The sequence below is a fragment of the Nilaparvata lugens genome, chromosome 14 (genome assembly GCF_014356525.2).
Source record: "Nilaparvata lugens isolate BPH chromosome 14, ASM1435652v1, whole genome shotgun sequence".
In the NCBI taxonomy this organism is placed as follows: domain Eukaryota; kingdom Metazoa; phylum Arthropoda; class Insecta; order Hemiptera; family Delphacidae; genus Nilaparvata; species Nilaparvata lugens.
This window is the reverse complement of record NC_052517.1, coordinates 12,633,738-12,649,652: the sequence shown is the minus strand read 5'-3', so window position 1 is coordinate 12,649,652 and position 15,915 is coordinate 12,633,738. Positions and strand designations below refer to the sequence as shown.

Below are 15,915 nucleotides of genomic sequence, written 5' to 3'. Positions count from 1 at the left end.
CATAATTGGCTATCTCATAACTGTTGAATGAAAATACACAGCCACATCTGACAAGATACAATACCAACTAAGATATGAACGCATTCAGCTTTCAGTGTAGCCCAAGTCATGATTTCGATTGACCTGCATGTGGAGTTATTGAAGCTCATAGACTCATGCTTTAAAAACACGTAAAATTCCACTTTTTATCATAAGCTGATGCCATTCTTATTACATCAGTATCTGTAAAGAAACAGTAGGATACAGAAAAATTTTACACTATGGTCAAAGATGTTAAGGAATTTCTCCAGATCGAGTTGAAATGGAAGAAATCTTGTGAGTTTCACATAATTTATCTTAGCCAAATCCTCTACCTCGGAGATAGAGGAGCGTAAGTCCATTTTTTTGACAGCCAAAATTTCTAATATTCAATCATTTTTTCAAACAAGAATATTTCAGAAATCTTCCTCTACAAATTTTGTTACATTAAATTTTCCTCTAAAACGCATATTTCATTAGTTATAACCTTATCAAATGCACAAAAGAGCGTTTTTTCTATTTTTTTTTTCAAATTTCATTCCATTTTAACTCTTTTTGTGCAAGGAATACAGATGAACCTCACATTCATGGAATTGAGATCGTTTCTTCAGCATTGAAACTATATAATAATTATCTTCATGCGCTGTATCTATATCAACAAATGTGTACTCCAGCGTCCTCCAAAGAAAACCCTGCATGACTTCTGATGCGATTTTCCATACATCATCATTAGAGTCTAACCAGATAAGACCACTAATGATGATTCATCATAAAATACAACTTATGATGATGCCTAAGAGAATACAACTTATATTTTATGCCTCATGTGCATTGAAACTTTAGCTTGGAATAAGTTATGTGGAACTGACACCATTTCTTTCATCTCACTTCAAAATACAGATATACCTAATAAGCATGATTTCAGCTCATGGAAAGTGGAATGCACATGTCGCCCAAAATTCTGTATGCTTATGCACCTTGAGGCTGGCCACTTACCATAGGACATGCATGATACACATGTCTCATACATTGTTGATTATTTGAGGCTAGGTATGTGTACCTCCTCCAATTATTTCCTCTTTGCTGCTCTACTTGAGGTTGAATTTATTATTCTTCTATTATTATGATTTGTCATTTTCCAGTGATTTATTTATTGTTATTGGTTTTCAATTTATGTTAGAAGCTTCTCGCTGATAAAAAAAATGCATGACAAACATGATGCATGATAAACAGGCTACTATTGATACTCATTCTTTACAATTTGTATGTAGGCTATCAAGCTAGCCACTGACATGCACATGATAAACATAAACATGCATGTCCCACCATTAGTGGCTAGCCTAATACAAACAAATTATTGTTATAATTGATACAGAAGCCTATTGTTATGTCTTAACCAGTATGATATTCTTATATTTTCATCATCAACAGGAGTTATCTAATCAAATCGGAATCTCAACCCTTTTAGTTACTACAAGTGGTCCATCAGACCACGAGGGAAATTCAAACCCACAGAGTTCTGTTATTGACAATCCTGATTTTTTCCCCCTCCAGCTACCTTCCTGTCTTCTACCACTTTGTTTAGTGGCATCCATACTAAATTTATTAAAGAACACATAAATGCTGTGATCGAGCCTCTCTCCCACATTATTAATGAAAGTATCCGAACAGGCAAATTCCCAAATGCATTCAAAATTGCCAAGGTCATTCCCATTTTTAAATCCGGCTCTAAATCTTCAATCAATAATTTTCGGCCCATTTCCATGTTAAGTGTATTTTCCAAAATTCTTGAAAAAATTGTTAAAATTCAATTACAGTCTTATTTAGAATCAAATAATTTGTTAGTTTCCAATCAGTATGGCTTCAGATTAAACAAGAATACATCAAATGCTCTGTTCGATATCACCAGCGAAATAGTGCAAAAGGTGGGCGAAGGTAATAATGTACTTATTACCTTCCTTGATATTGCCAAGGCATTCGATGCTGTGTACCGACCAAAACTATTGCGGAAATTGGAATGCTGTGGGATCAGAGGTGTAACACTGCAATGGTTTCAAAGCTATCTACATGAACGGAAACAGACCACCTGTATTAATAATATTTCCAGTGATATGTATAATGTAGATTACGGTGTGATTCAGGGAAGCACACTAGGCCCTTTGCTTTTTCTGGTCTACATCAATAACCTCGGTAAAGTTCCCCTAGATAGCAAGATATTTCTCTTTGCAGACGACACTGCAGTTGTATCATTTGGGACTACCTGGGAGGATGCTTTCAGTAAGGCTACCAAGGATTTCTTTGGTGTCAGGAAGTGGCTCGATCAGAACAAACTTACTCTGAATGTTGACAAAACTAAGTATTTGCCTATTTATTTCAAATCAAACAGTAGCCCAGTCCAGGAGATCCTCAGGCTCCACTCATGTGATGACTATCAGTCCACTACGTGTGACTGTGGGGTATTGCAGCGAGTGGAGCAGTACAGGTACCTGGGCATTCTGATTGACCACAAATTAAGCTGGGCTCCACAAGCTATTTCACTAAAGCAGCGAGTGCGCAAAATGATATATGCCTTCAGACAGCTAAAAGAGGTCCTCAACTGCGGGTGGCATACTACGCATATATCCAGTCAGTTCTTATGTATGGTGTCATAGCTTGGGGTGGAGCCTCCTCGTTTGCCTTGGAGCCGGTGGCGGTGGCACAGCGAGCAGTCATCTAGACATGTCTCAGGCGAGACAATCGCTACCCATCTTATCTTGTTTACCAAGAGTTTCAAGTTTTTAATATTAGACAGCTTTACTTACGTGTTTTAATGAATTACATATACTACAACAAACACTTCATTATCAATAATTCAGCTCATACTCATAATACAAGAAATCTAATTTACTTTGGTACTACTCATCCCCGACTCCTACATAACTGCTTTAAAAATAATAGTAAATACATATGTCATATATTATATAGAAACGTTCCCAATCATTTAAAACAGTCTGAAAATTACAGTATTAACACCTACAAGCAACATTTGAGTAGATGGTTATTAGAAATTGGCAGGGATGCTGCAGAGCAACTGATTCAATCCGCCTTCTTATTCAGAACTTAGTGAATTCGCCATTTATAATGATTAAGTATAGCCTTTAAGCTACTATTTATATATTTGTCTATATATACTTATTACCAGTATGGAATTTCATTGTGTGCAATTCATATTCTCGATTTGCTGATGAATGTTAGTTGATTCAATTGAAATAGTTTTAATTATATGTACAAAACATGAGAACATAATGTCAATCAACTTGAAAGAACTCACTCTCCACTCACAGACTCAAGTCTCTGTGGAGAGTATTCACTGTTGAATGTGTTAATGAATTTCATGAATTTGTATTATGTTTTGTGAATAAAAAGTTATTTGATTCGATTTGATTTGATTTGATGAGTCATCATCAAGCTGAGTGAACTTGGCGTGCTATTCCCGAATCGTGGTCTGAGAGACGCTTTGTGGTTACTAGGTTAGTTTTGCCGTGGTCTCCGAGACGTATTGTAGTGAATGTGTTACTTTTGTTGCATTACCCAAGTCGTTTTATAATTCCATCATGTGCCTATCCCCAATTATTTTTCATTAAGTTATAGTATAGTATTATTGTAGACATATTGTAGTGAATGTAGAGACATATTATCGTAATTTTACCTCTCCATGATGAAGCTGGAACCTTAAACTTCTCGTGGAAAACGAAAGAGGAGCAAACCTACAGCTAGTGACCAGAAAGCCTTGAACCCTACTGAACTAGAAGACTTATTGTTTGATATTTCAGACGGGACATCGATAAGGAGGACATAGATCACAGTGACCAAGACCTGGAATATGTGCTAAGAGCGGAATATGTGCAATTGAATGGATTCATTGGTTTACTCATCTGAAGTGCAGTGGTCAAATCTAGGAATGAATAATTGAATAATCTGTTTGCCACTGACAGAACAGGCGGACAACTTTTCCGATGCACTATGACAGAAAAAGGGTTTCTATTTCCTCTGCATGTCTTCAGATTTGACAACCCAGATGACTGAGATGATAGAAAAAAATGAAAGAGGCTGCAGTTCGAAAATATTTTATAAATTCATTGAGAACAGCCAGCTTTGCTACACTGTGGGTGCATCTCGTTGTGTAGATGGAATGGTGGTTTCCTTCAGAGGTGATTTGAGAATTTAATGCCTGACAGATGCAAAAACAAATATTTTATAAATTCATTGAGAACAGCCAGCTTTGCTACACTGTGGGTGCATCTTGTTGTGTAGATGAAATGGTGGTTTCCTTCAGAGGTGGTTTGAGAATTCAATGCCTGACAGATGCAAAAACAAAGAGCATCTACAGTGCCTATATATATATATATATATATATATATATATATATATATATATATACTGGAAAAGGGAGTGATGGTAGTGACCTATCAGAAAAAGATCAAAAACGACTACTGAAACCTACTCAGGCTGTAATTCGCCTGTCTGCAGCAATAAAAAATTCACATAGGAGCATCACTGCTCATAATTGATACAGCTCTATAGAGCTTGTTGAAGAGTTATGTAGGAAAGGCATGACATATGTAGGAACATTGAAAAAAATGAAATAAAACCGCCTCTATATATGGAATATCACCGCCTTTCCTTCCCAACAGACTCAGAGAAGAGAACGAGACTTTGTATGGTTATACTGAAAATAAAACTCTATTATCTTATATACCAGAAAAGTCAAAGGATGTCATTCTGGTGTCTTCAATGCATCATGGACCAAGCACAGGCGAGACCATCAACAAACCGGAGATAATAGCAGAGTACAACAGAACAAAAGGAGGTTTTGACACGGTCGACCAGATGTGTTCATCACAACGTCGGTCACAAAGGTGGCCAATGGCAATTTTTTGCACTGATAAATATATCTGCTGGTATCAATGCATTTATCCCGTACAATTCATACTAAAAGACTCCTTATACTGACAGATTGAAGTTCATGGAAAGTCCAGCTAAATCACTCGTATCTCCATTGCTGCAGAGAAGACTGGATAGAGGACATCACATTAATGAGGAGATGAAACTCGCCATCAAGCGTATAGTGCAAATCCAGGAACCAACCCCAGAAATGGAAGTAGAGATTTTTGAGAATAGAGAAGTTTGCTACACGTGCCCACCTTGCCTGAGAAGAAGAACTGAATATCCTTGCTGCATTTGCAAAAAGCCAATCTGCTTGTCATGTGCGGGGAAAATTTGTGTAAATTGCAAAGCAGATAGGGACCAGTAGAAACTCCATCAATATACTGTATGTGTTTTTCTTATCACTAATGACTGAATAATAATCCATCAATGGAAATATCATGTTTTCACAATATTATTTTAGAATTATCAGTTAATAAATCAAAGCCTATTATTTCTCCTCCGTAAAACCATGAAAATGCTACTTAGAATTTGAAGTTGAAAGATAAGGTTGTATAAAGAGGAATCAAGTCCACCATATTTTTACTCCCTTGTCCTATTACCACAGGTGAGGAAAGTATTGCTTCCCGAAAGAAATCAAGGTACTCCAATTTCTAAATTTCTGTACGTTTCAAGGTCCGCTGAATCCAAAAAGTGATTTTTGGGTATTGGTCTGTATGTATGTGTGTGTGTTTGAGTGTGTGAGTGTGTGTGTGTGTGTGTGTGTGTGTGTGTGTGTGTGTGTGTGTGTGTGTGTGTATGTATGTATGAGTGTATGTGTGTCTGTGTACATGATATCTCATCTCCCAACTAACGGAATGACTTGAAATTTGGAACTTGAGGTCCTTACTATACAGAGTGATTCATAATTATGGTAAAATATTTTTCCAACCTGTTACTGCAGATTATGTGTACCAGAAAATAAGTAGTCTTAGTAATTCAAGTTTTTTTTAGATATATATATGGTATTAATTCTAAGGTCTTAAAAATATCTGCCCCTTATATAAGTGAAGTTTTGAGTTACCTTTTTAATTATTCTTTAGTATACAAGGGCATTTTTCCAAGTGTATTGAAAAACGTTAAGGTAATACCTGTAGGCTACATAAAGGTGATAAGAAAAAGGTGATAACATAAGGTGATAACAAAAAGGTGATAAGAAAAACTTCAGGCCAATATTTCAGGCCAATATAATCAGGCCTCATTTCAGGCCAATAACAATTGTACCTGTGATATCCAAAGTATTTGAGGCCATAATTTATTTATTTATATGCAAGACCAGATCTCAAATAATTTTGAAAACTTTGGTATTTTTACTAAAAAACAATTTGGTTTCAGGCCATGTAGAAATACTAGCAATGCAGTAACAATTTTATTAAATTAATAGTGTTTTTGATGATTTGGAGAAGGGTCTATCTGTTAGTTTTAGGTCATATGACATGTCTAAAGCTTTCGATACTGTTAAGCATAACATACTATTTGAAAAATTTTCTTATGGCTGCAATTCAAAATCAATCTATTTAAAGGACCGCAACCAGTTTGTTTACAAAGATTGTCAATTCTCTAAGGGCAGAAAGGTTCATTATGGGGTCCCTTAAGGCTCCATACTTGGATCAATACTCCCTAATATATATATTAACAACATAATTTGTAATATAGAAGGCACTGATAAAGCAGGATTTCTCTTTGCTGATGATTTCGGTCTCAAAGTTAGTTGTAAATCCGAAGCAGGTGTACAAAATTGTCTAGTTGATAGCTCTCTACTCATTAATGATTGTTGTGCTAGTAATTATTATGTTCACCTATAATAGAAATTCAAAAAATGAAGTAGGGACTGAACCTTTAAAATTTCTAGGTATTGTTCTTGATCCCAAACTTAATTGGCAACCACATATGCAGAATTAATTAGTGAAAAAAATAGCAAAGGTACTGTACTTGCTGAGAAGGTTAAAGTTAACTGTAGATATTAATATATTATTAAATGTGTATTTCTCTCAAATACAGAGTTTACTGTCCTATGGTTTACTATTATGGGGCTCTAGTACTCATGTCTCAAAAATATTTATACTCCAAAAGAAAGCAATTAGATTGATTTGTAATGTTGATATGAAGACCCACTGTAAACCTTTTTTCACAAAATTGGGAATATTAACTGTCTATTCTTTGTATGTATTATTTAGTGTTGGTTAAGTAATCTGGATTTTTTTAAATTAAATAGTGACTGTCATGGATATGAAACCAGAAATAGGAATAATATCAGAGTTCAATAGTTCAGGTTCACAACTTCACAAAAAAATCTTCTGTACACATCTGTTAAACTGTACAATTCATTACCACTAGAAATTAAGGCACTGCCTCTTACATTCTTCAAAAGGAAATTGAAAACTGTACTGAAAGCTGAAAGTTTATATAACATCCAAGAATTTCATGTAATTGACTGGACCAAATATTTGTAGGCTAATATTATTTGTATATATTAATTGTATTATGTAATATCTAGTACCTATTTTTGACATTTATCAATGCATTGTTAACAATGTCTATGATAATATAGATTCTTATTCTTATTCTTTCAAGAATGTGAACAAAAAAAGGCTTGCTCATTTTTGAAAGTGGATTTCATATTTATTTTTTGTTTGTATTCTAGTTTCCTACATCTTTGTGAGTAATGAGAGAATTGAACAAATACTTTCTGCATTAATTAAATTTATTACCTATAATAAATTAACTTATTACACATGGATGAGTGGATGAATAACCCCCATAATAATTTGAAATTAAAAATGGTTTTTGAATTTCAGTATTTTTTTTATTTCTACAATTTATTCTTGTTTATTATTTCATTTATTTTATAATAATTCCTGTTATATTCAATATAAACAATTTTCATAGATAGAGAATAGCTACAGTATCTTATATTCACTTTCTAGAAAATCACATGAAAATACATGTGAAACAATTGTGGAAAATGCACATTGTAGTGGGTTCTAGCACATACAATATTATTAGATTACAAACTCTACCTCTTCTTTGGTTCTAACCTTCTTATTGTGAACAACTTTTTTTGAAAATTGCAGCTTTGAATGCTTTATTGAAAAACGTATCAAAAAAGTATTTCAGCTGTTGTTTTTTCCAAAGAATAAATTAAAATAATGTGTCATTTAGTGTGATGATCTCTTTCTTCGAGAAAGATTAGTTTAATTGAAATAGATGGAAACAATTAATCAAACTTAAAAAGCTATGAATTATACATTGAAACAAATCCTGAAACAAGAAATCTAGCTTATTGGAAGAATAGCTTCCAAAATTACTAATGAAGCTAACAATAAAAATCAATGAAAAAAAATTCCAATGTCACTTTAAAAATCATAAATTGAATCTATGAAGTGCATCAACAAATCAATTGCACTCAGCCTATCAGCTTGGAGAATTATGTATTATCAATAAATTCAATCGAAAGAAAATACTGCAATCATGCCTATTGGAAGAATCCTTACAGACATCGCAAGGAACGGAGAACCAAAAATTAAATTCTATCAGCCAGTTGTATAAAAGAAAATCAAACCATGAGATGACGTCTTTAATGGAGCCACTGCAGCCACTTCCCTGTTCAGCTCTGTATGATGACGTCATCTTATGTTAATTAAATTACATTTTCTTTTGTGCAACTTGCCGTTTGTGTTGGAACTTGGAATTATGACATCCCTATTGTCTGTACAGGTGGATCGGAATTTTCTCTTTTATTATATTCGGAACCTACAAGTTATGTATGGTAGCAATTGAGCTTATTAATTTTTTTTGTCCAAAAAGATGTGGGGTCCCAAATTTGAGAAAAATTTTCAATATCATTTATCTTATCAATTCGAGTGATAGCTCATTTTACTCTAGAACATGGTATGCCATAGTGGAGTAGGTCAATTTCCACACAGAAAAAACTAAACAAGTAGAATAGAGGACACATTATAAATTTTTTTTGTAACTAACTAGGTTTTGTATGTAATTTATTGTAATTTATCTAATATGTTGTGTAATTGATCTTGTAGTTTTTTTTTGGGAAATAAACATTCATTAAATAATTTGTTCATTTTACTCAGCTCTTCAAGGTGGGTTCAATGCATATCGGTTACCTGATTGAACCTTATCTAACCCTAACGCATGCCTTCGCCACGACCAACCTCACCAGACATGTGTATTTTAATGAAATGATTATAAACTCAACTTTTTGGAATGGGATTGCTCCAAAAATACTTCAACAGTGTAATAAATAAGTCAACAGTGCAATTCATTAAAATATACATAGCCTATCTGGTGAGGTTAGAGGTACTAGTGAGGTTTTGTCAGGCAACCGAAATATGCATTGAAACCGCCTTGAAGAGCTGAGTAAAATGAGCTATCACTCAATATGAAAGGACAAATATTAAGAATTCTCTAATTTGGAGAAAAAGAAGAACAAGATGACAAAGAAGGAGAAGCAGAAGAAAAAGAAGAGTTGGGAAAAAAGTAGGTGTTATCCAATGCACGGTATATAGAAGAAGACGGTAGGTGTCACGCGCATGTTTGTGATGAATTTCTGGTGTCGCTGACGTCATTTTAGATACAATCATCTGGTGTCAACTAATAAGTTTCATAAATTGCCAATAGGTGTTTAAAACCTCGGTTGGTGGCGATGACGCAATCTAGCTGGCTGGCCACTGCGCACACATTTCATGACCCCTACCGTTTTCATCTAAATACCGTGATCCAATGTACCTACAAGGTACTGGTATACAAAATACAAGGTATACAGAATGAATACAAGGTACTAGCCACGAAAAGATGCGCGTTGACAAATCCAAACCAGCTGGTCGGTGTGACGTCATTGGTGCTCTAAAAGTATATTCTTCCTATCTTTTCAATGTTAAATTGAGCAACTTTGTAAGTCTTTTTCTCAAAAAGTACATAACTTTCCAGTACCATCGACATCCCCTACGATTAATACAAGAATTTATCTTCAATTTTTTTAGAAATTCAATACTTTTGGACGGCTGGATCTTTCAGAATGATCGATTTTGTAAGAGCCTGCTCATCGAATAACTGTTGCTCTCTTATTGAAAATTAACATGCTTTCCCTGGCTCTTTTGTAATTCATTACTCAATGCTGATCAATTTGATAAAGCGATCATTGAATAAGGAATTAAAAACGTGGAAACATTAATTAGAGTATAATATTATTTCTCTCAACATCCTTCATATCTTGTCTGTATATTACATAGAATCAGTAGAACATCTTGCCGGTTCAACATCTTTAATCCTTTAGGAGTGCACTCTTAATTCAGGAAAAAATGATATACACATATACACATACTTTAACCAGGTGATAGTTGTGTGTTACGGTCACATACAATATTTATCTTTTTTCTTGAGCAGCTTTGTAAGTCTTTTTCTAAAAAGTATATAACTTTCAAGTCCCATCGACATCTCCTACGATTTATACAATATTTATCTTCAATTTTTTTTAGAAATTCATCACCTTTGAACTCCTAGATCTTCCAGAATTCTCGATAATGTAAGGGCATACCGGTTTGGAGATAGAGAACTCTCATTTGTTACTACGAGAAGGGATACTCGTAGAATGAATGAATAGATTTTATTTGTCAACATTTGAAAAGATGAATGGCTTCAAAGGTTTTCTACTGGAGGTTTTCTATTCAAAGTTTTAATACCCCAACAATTATAAAGTTGAAAAAAGGTACTGAATGTAGCCTATTTCTCCTAGTAATACTTTGAGTGATAATATAGACTTATACTTCTTCAATCACTGTTTTTATCAGCATAATAATTAGGCTTGGCTTGAATACTTTATAGTTATTTCGAGCTTTCTCGTTATTTATTACGTTGTACACATTCGAGCTGTTTCCTTTGTTCATTGTGATATTCTTCTGCAAACTCAACCAATATCTATCCTTTCAAAATTGATTCTAATACCAATCTCAATGCAGAAGACATATAAAGGAAAAGCTAATATTAATTAGATAAAAGTAAAATCAAGAGCGGTTGCAGAGAATAAAGGTTGTTAGTGCAGGGCATTCCATCAGTGATTTGAAAGGAGAATGTGGATGATCAACGGATGAAGATGATAAGCGCACCACTTTCCTCCCTTATGATATTATATTATGATATTTGATGATTTCGTTTGTTATTACCAATCAATTGGATTGATCAACAATTAAATTCCAATTTAATTTTCGATAAAGAACTTTATTGGTTTCAAAATTATTTACACTCAGTGACCAAGGCACAATCTAGTAACATAATTTTTATCACATATACATCACTCACACTCTATGTGGTAGAAAGCCCCAATATATGGAACAAAAGGAAGTATGGGGTGATAGTATAACACTCACATTCATAAATGCATTATAAACTGAATAATTTGCTATTTGAAAAAATATCTTAAAATATGCCCAACTATATTATCTTTCCGGTATAGGAAAAAATGTGGAGATTGAAAATAATTGGAATTTACCACGCACATTATCCTGTTTTAAGTTTATGAGAGTTCAATTTCTAGAATTGAAATGCCCTCCGAGTTGATTAAAGAGATTGTCATCCTTTCTATTCTTTCAAACAGGAATTCAACCGATCACTTGCCTTATAGAATTATCAAGTTTATTAGAAGGAATATATTGTAGGATACTTATAGTATGAATTCATATTCATACGCATACTTTTCAATGTATGATTCATTTTCATTAAATTCATTATTATTGAATCATGAAGAGTTGATTTTCCCTTTCACAAATAAATAAAGAATGAGAGTTCTACAATAAGTACCAATTGAGAATTCCTCTTACAAATAATTAAATTAGAAATATGTGTTTCAGAATACGAGATCAAGTATTCAATACAATTATTGAGAATTCCTCACGCGCAATCCATGCTTTAATATAATATTCGCCCTTATATTTTTTGTTATAGTTTTCAATTAGAAAGATTCAACCAGAAAACTATTTCCTCATCAAGTATGTGAAAGCCATAATTTTCCTGAAAAAAGAGTTCCTCCTAAGGGATTAGGCAAGAAGTTCTATTGATTCTACATATGATATACAGTACACAGACAAGATAAAGGATTGTGAAAGAAATAATAGTACAATCAATGTTTCATGTTTTTAATACCTTATTCAATGATCGATTTATCGAATTCATTAGCATTGAGTAATTGAATTACAAAAGAGCCAGGAAAAGCATGTTAATTTTCAATAAGAGAGCAACAGGTATTCGATGTAGGCTCTTACAAAATCAATCATTCTGAAAGATCCAGTCGTCCAAAAGTATTGAATTTCTAAAAAAAATTAAAGATAAATATTGTATGAGTCGTAGGAGATGTCGATGGGACTTGAAAGTTATTTACTTTTTGAGAAAAAGACAAAGCTGCTAAATTTAACATTGGAAATATAGGAGGAATAGATATTTAGAGTACCAATGATGTCACACTGATCATCCGACTCTGATCATTAAAAGATCGAGATGCACGTGGCCAGTACCTTGTATTCCAAGTAACTTGGTGTTATCTACAGCTTCCACTTTTATAGAGAGATAAAATGAATGCATATCGTTTGAACTTGCCGGTTCAAGTTCAACTACCCAATAGCGTTGTTACGCGGGAAAAGTTATCCAATTCAGTTCCTTGGCGGGCGACAGCTGAACGAAGCGCGACTTTTGAAAATTTCTGCCTAGCGTCACAACTCTCATAATAATTATGTTTTTTCGGCTTAGGAAGGTGAAGGAGTCATGGGAAAATTCTACAAAAAGTCGTGAACGTTTTTTTCATATATTTGAGATTCTTCTAAATTTTTAAATCAATCTGTCCAAATTTAACAAAGTTATAAGCATTTTCAAATGTGATGCTGGTTAAGAATAAAAATAGAGTAATATCCATATTCCCTACCAGACATTCAGCTGAACTTTGAGTTCTCATTTTATTCTATGGAAAAATGAATGCATTTTTAGCATTTCTGAGCTTGGAATCATATTTTTCAAATGTTTCTTCATATCTTTATCCAATCAGGAACAATTTATATAATATACAGTGATGCAGTAATTAAGATTTCTATTACATAAATACATACATTACATATATAAATTAATAAATATATACATTATATAATTACATACTTGAGTATATTCTTACCATTGAACAGACCAACACGAATTGTAGAGATTTAAACAAAAGACCCACCTTGTGTTAAGGAATGAACCTACACTTCTATGGATGAATACTTCGTATACAAATCAATTAATATCAGATAATTTGATAATATTCTAGAGATTGGAGTTAGACTCACTAATATTCTATAAGGAATAATTGTCATACTTGGAAGATGTTGGAGTACATTGCTCATTATAATGTAAATGTAGTAACAGTTTGTTTTAATGATTCCAGTAGTCCTTCATTATTGTACTTTCTTGTGTATGTCACTGCAATAAACTGAATTTATTGATACACAAAATAATCTAAAATCAATATAACAATAGGCAGTGTTCGGTAAAGATGGTATTGTGATTAAAATTCATTCAAAGACCTGGCATGCTGCCCAAAAGTCTTCATTCAGTTTTAACAATTGAAACCTTTATATTATTCCAGCAAATAAGTTGAATTTCACGGCCATTCCCCAATTTTATTCAGATGTTCATACCTTAAGATTAGTGTGGTTAATTTCTGATGAGAAAGTCAAAAACATTTTTTTTAATTTCCAATGATTGATAGATACCCAAAAGTCAAATTCTTTTATATTACCAGCCCATTTTTTATATTCTGAAGAGAAGGATGTTTAAAACCTTTATGGTCGCTCACACCATTAGCATCCACCGACCTTGCCACCCACTGAAGCTTGCAGCTCCTGAACACATGCCTTGTATCCCCAAAAATTCCCTAATGTAATGCTTTTTGTCTGTCATCTTGAACTTGAAAAATTTCATTTCGTGAAAACTGTACTTGTTCTATAGTTGTTATTGTCTCTCTAAGGGACATTTGCACAGTGACAGTTTAAACGAAAATTCCATCTTAAACTGGATTAAATCCATATCAAGTCTCGTTGTTATAATGTGTTACATTTTGAGTTTAAGCCACCAGCTGATTAAATTCAGTTTAAGCTTTGACTGTGCAAATGGCTCTTAATTCGGTAATTCCCTTTCAACTGATACAGCTCATTGGGGTTTTCAGGGTAATCTCCTAGATTTCTACATTTATGAGCATGCTTGACTTATTATGCAACCTCAAATAAATAAATAAATCAACTTTATTAATCAACTTTAAATGCATAAAAAAACGGTGCTTGTACAATTTTTTTCCTTTACATATTCTGACAACATGAAAATCTTAGTTTATTGACAATGCTCTACAAAATGTTTTGAGTTATGTGCAATACAAGTTCATGGAGCCGGTCACTGGTTGATTCAAACAAATCTCGAATCATTATTACAAAGACGAAGTATGGCAACGTTTGATGGACCTTCATGAGGAGATGAAACTCGCCATCAAGCGTATAGTGCAAATCCAGGAACCAACCCCAGAAATGGAAGTAGAGATTTTTGAGAATAGAGAAGTTTGCTACACGTGCCCACCTTGCCTGAGAAGAAGAACTGAATATCCTTGCTGCATTTGCAAAAAGCCAATCTGCTTGTCATGTGCGGGGAAAATTTGTGTAAATTGCAAAGCAGATAGGGACCAGTAGAAACTCCATCAATATACTGTATGTGTTTTTCTTATCACTAATGACTGAATAATAATCCATCAATGGAAATATCATGTTTTCACAATATTATTTTAGAATTATCAGTTAATAAATCAAAGCCTATTATTTCTCCTCCGTAAAACCATGAAAATGCTACTTAGAATTTGAAGTTGAAAGATAAGGTTGTATAAAGAGGAATCAAGTCCACCATATTTTTACTCCCTTGTCCTATTACCACAGGTGAGGAAAGTATTGCTTCCCGAAAGAAATCAAGGTACTCCAATTTCTAAATTTCTGTACGTTTCAAGGTCCGCTGAATCCAAAAAAGTGATTTTTGGGTATTGGTCTGTATGTATGTGTGTGTGTTTGAGTGTGTGAGTGTGTGTGTGTGTGTGTGTGTGTGTGTGTGTGTGTGTGTGTGTGTGTGTGTGTATGTATGTATGAGTGTATGTGTGTCTGTGTACATGATATCTCATCTCCCAACTAACGGAATGACTTGAAATTTGGAACTTGAGGTCCTTACTATACAGAGTGATTCATAATTATGGTAAAATATTTCAATACATGATAGTAGAGGTAAAAATAGGAAAAAAAGTTCATATAAACATATATCCATAAACGCTTCATTAGCGAACTATACAGGATGAAAGATTTCGCCCGGAATTAAGTTCCTCTGGTGAAATACACCGATGCTGAATTGTTTGGGGACTAGTTTTTGATAAACATATGCTGGATTCATATGGAAAAATATCTGAAAAATTGAATAAAACTAGTCTGGAAGCTGTAGTGTGAGTAGTTTTTGAGAAAAAAGTTGAAATATGCAAAAAATTTAAGTAGAAAAACACAGACTTCTACGTTTGATGCCCAATAACTTTCTTTAATCACCAGTAAACAAATATTTTTTCTCAATAAAAATTGTAGAGAATTCAATTCTGAAAAGAATTATGTAGGCTGTGTGAAAAAATTCAAATATCAGTTGAATAAAATGTATTCTTATGTAGTACATTACACCATGAAAATTTGCTGTTTTATGAGGAGAGAACTAATAACTCATAGGTTGTAGCTGATTGCAAATAAAATATTCGGTTCTTTATGAAAAGTTTCGCTTATATGAAAGTAGCATATCTAAATGACATCAAACTCATACCAAAAGACAAGTTAGATTATGCCATTATAAGCCTGGGAGGAAGCTCAAACAGAAGTAGATGATCTCCTGCCC

At 33.5% G+C, this 15,915-nt stretch overlaps 1 protein-coding gene across 3 annotated transcripts in view; it reads right to left on the bottom strand.

Annotated features, from left to right (window-relative positions):
• The window catches only part of LOC111050932, a 204,077-nt gene that overhangs the window by 123,032 nt on the left and 65,130 nt on the right, over positions 1–15,915 (bottom strand). The window lies entirely within an intron of this gene.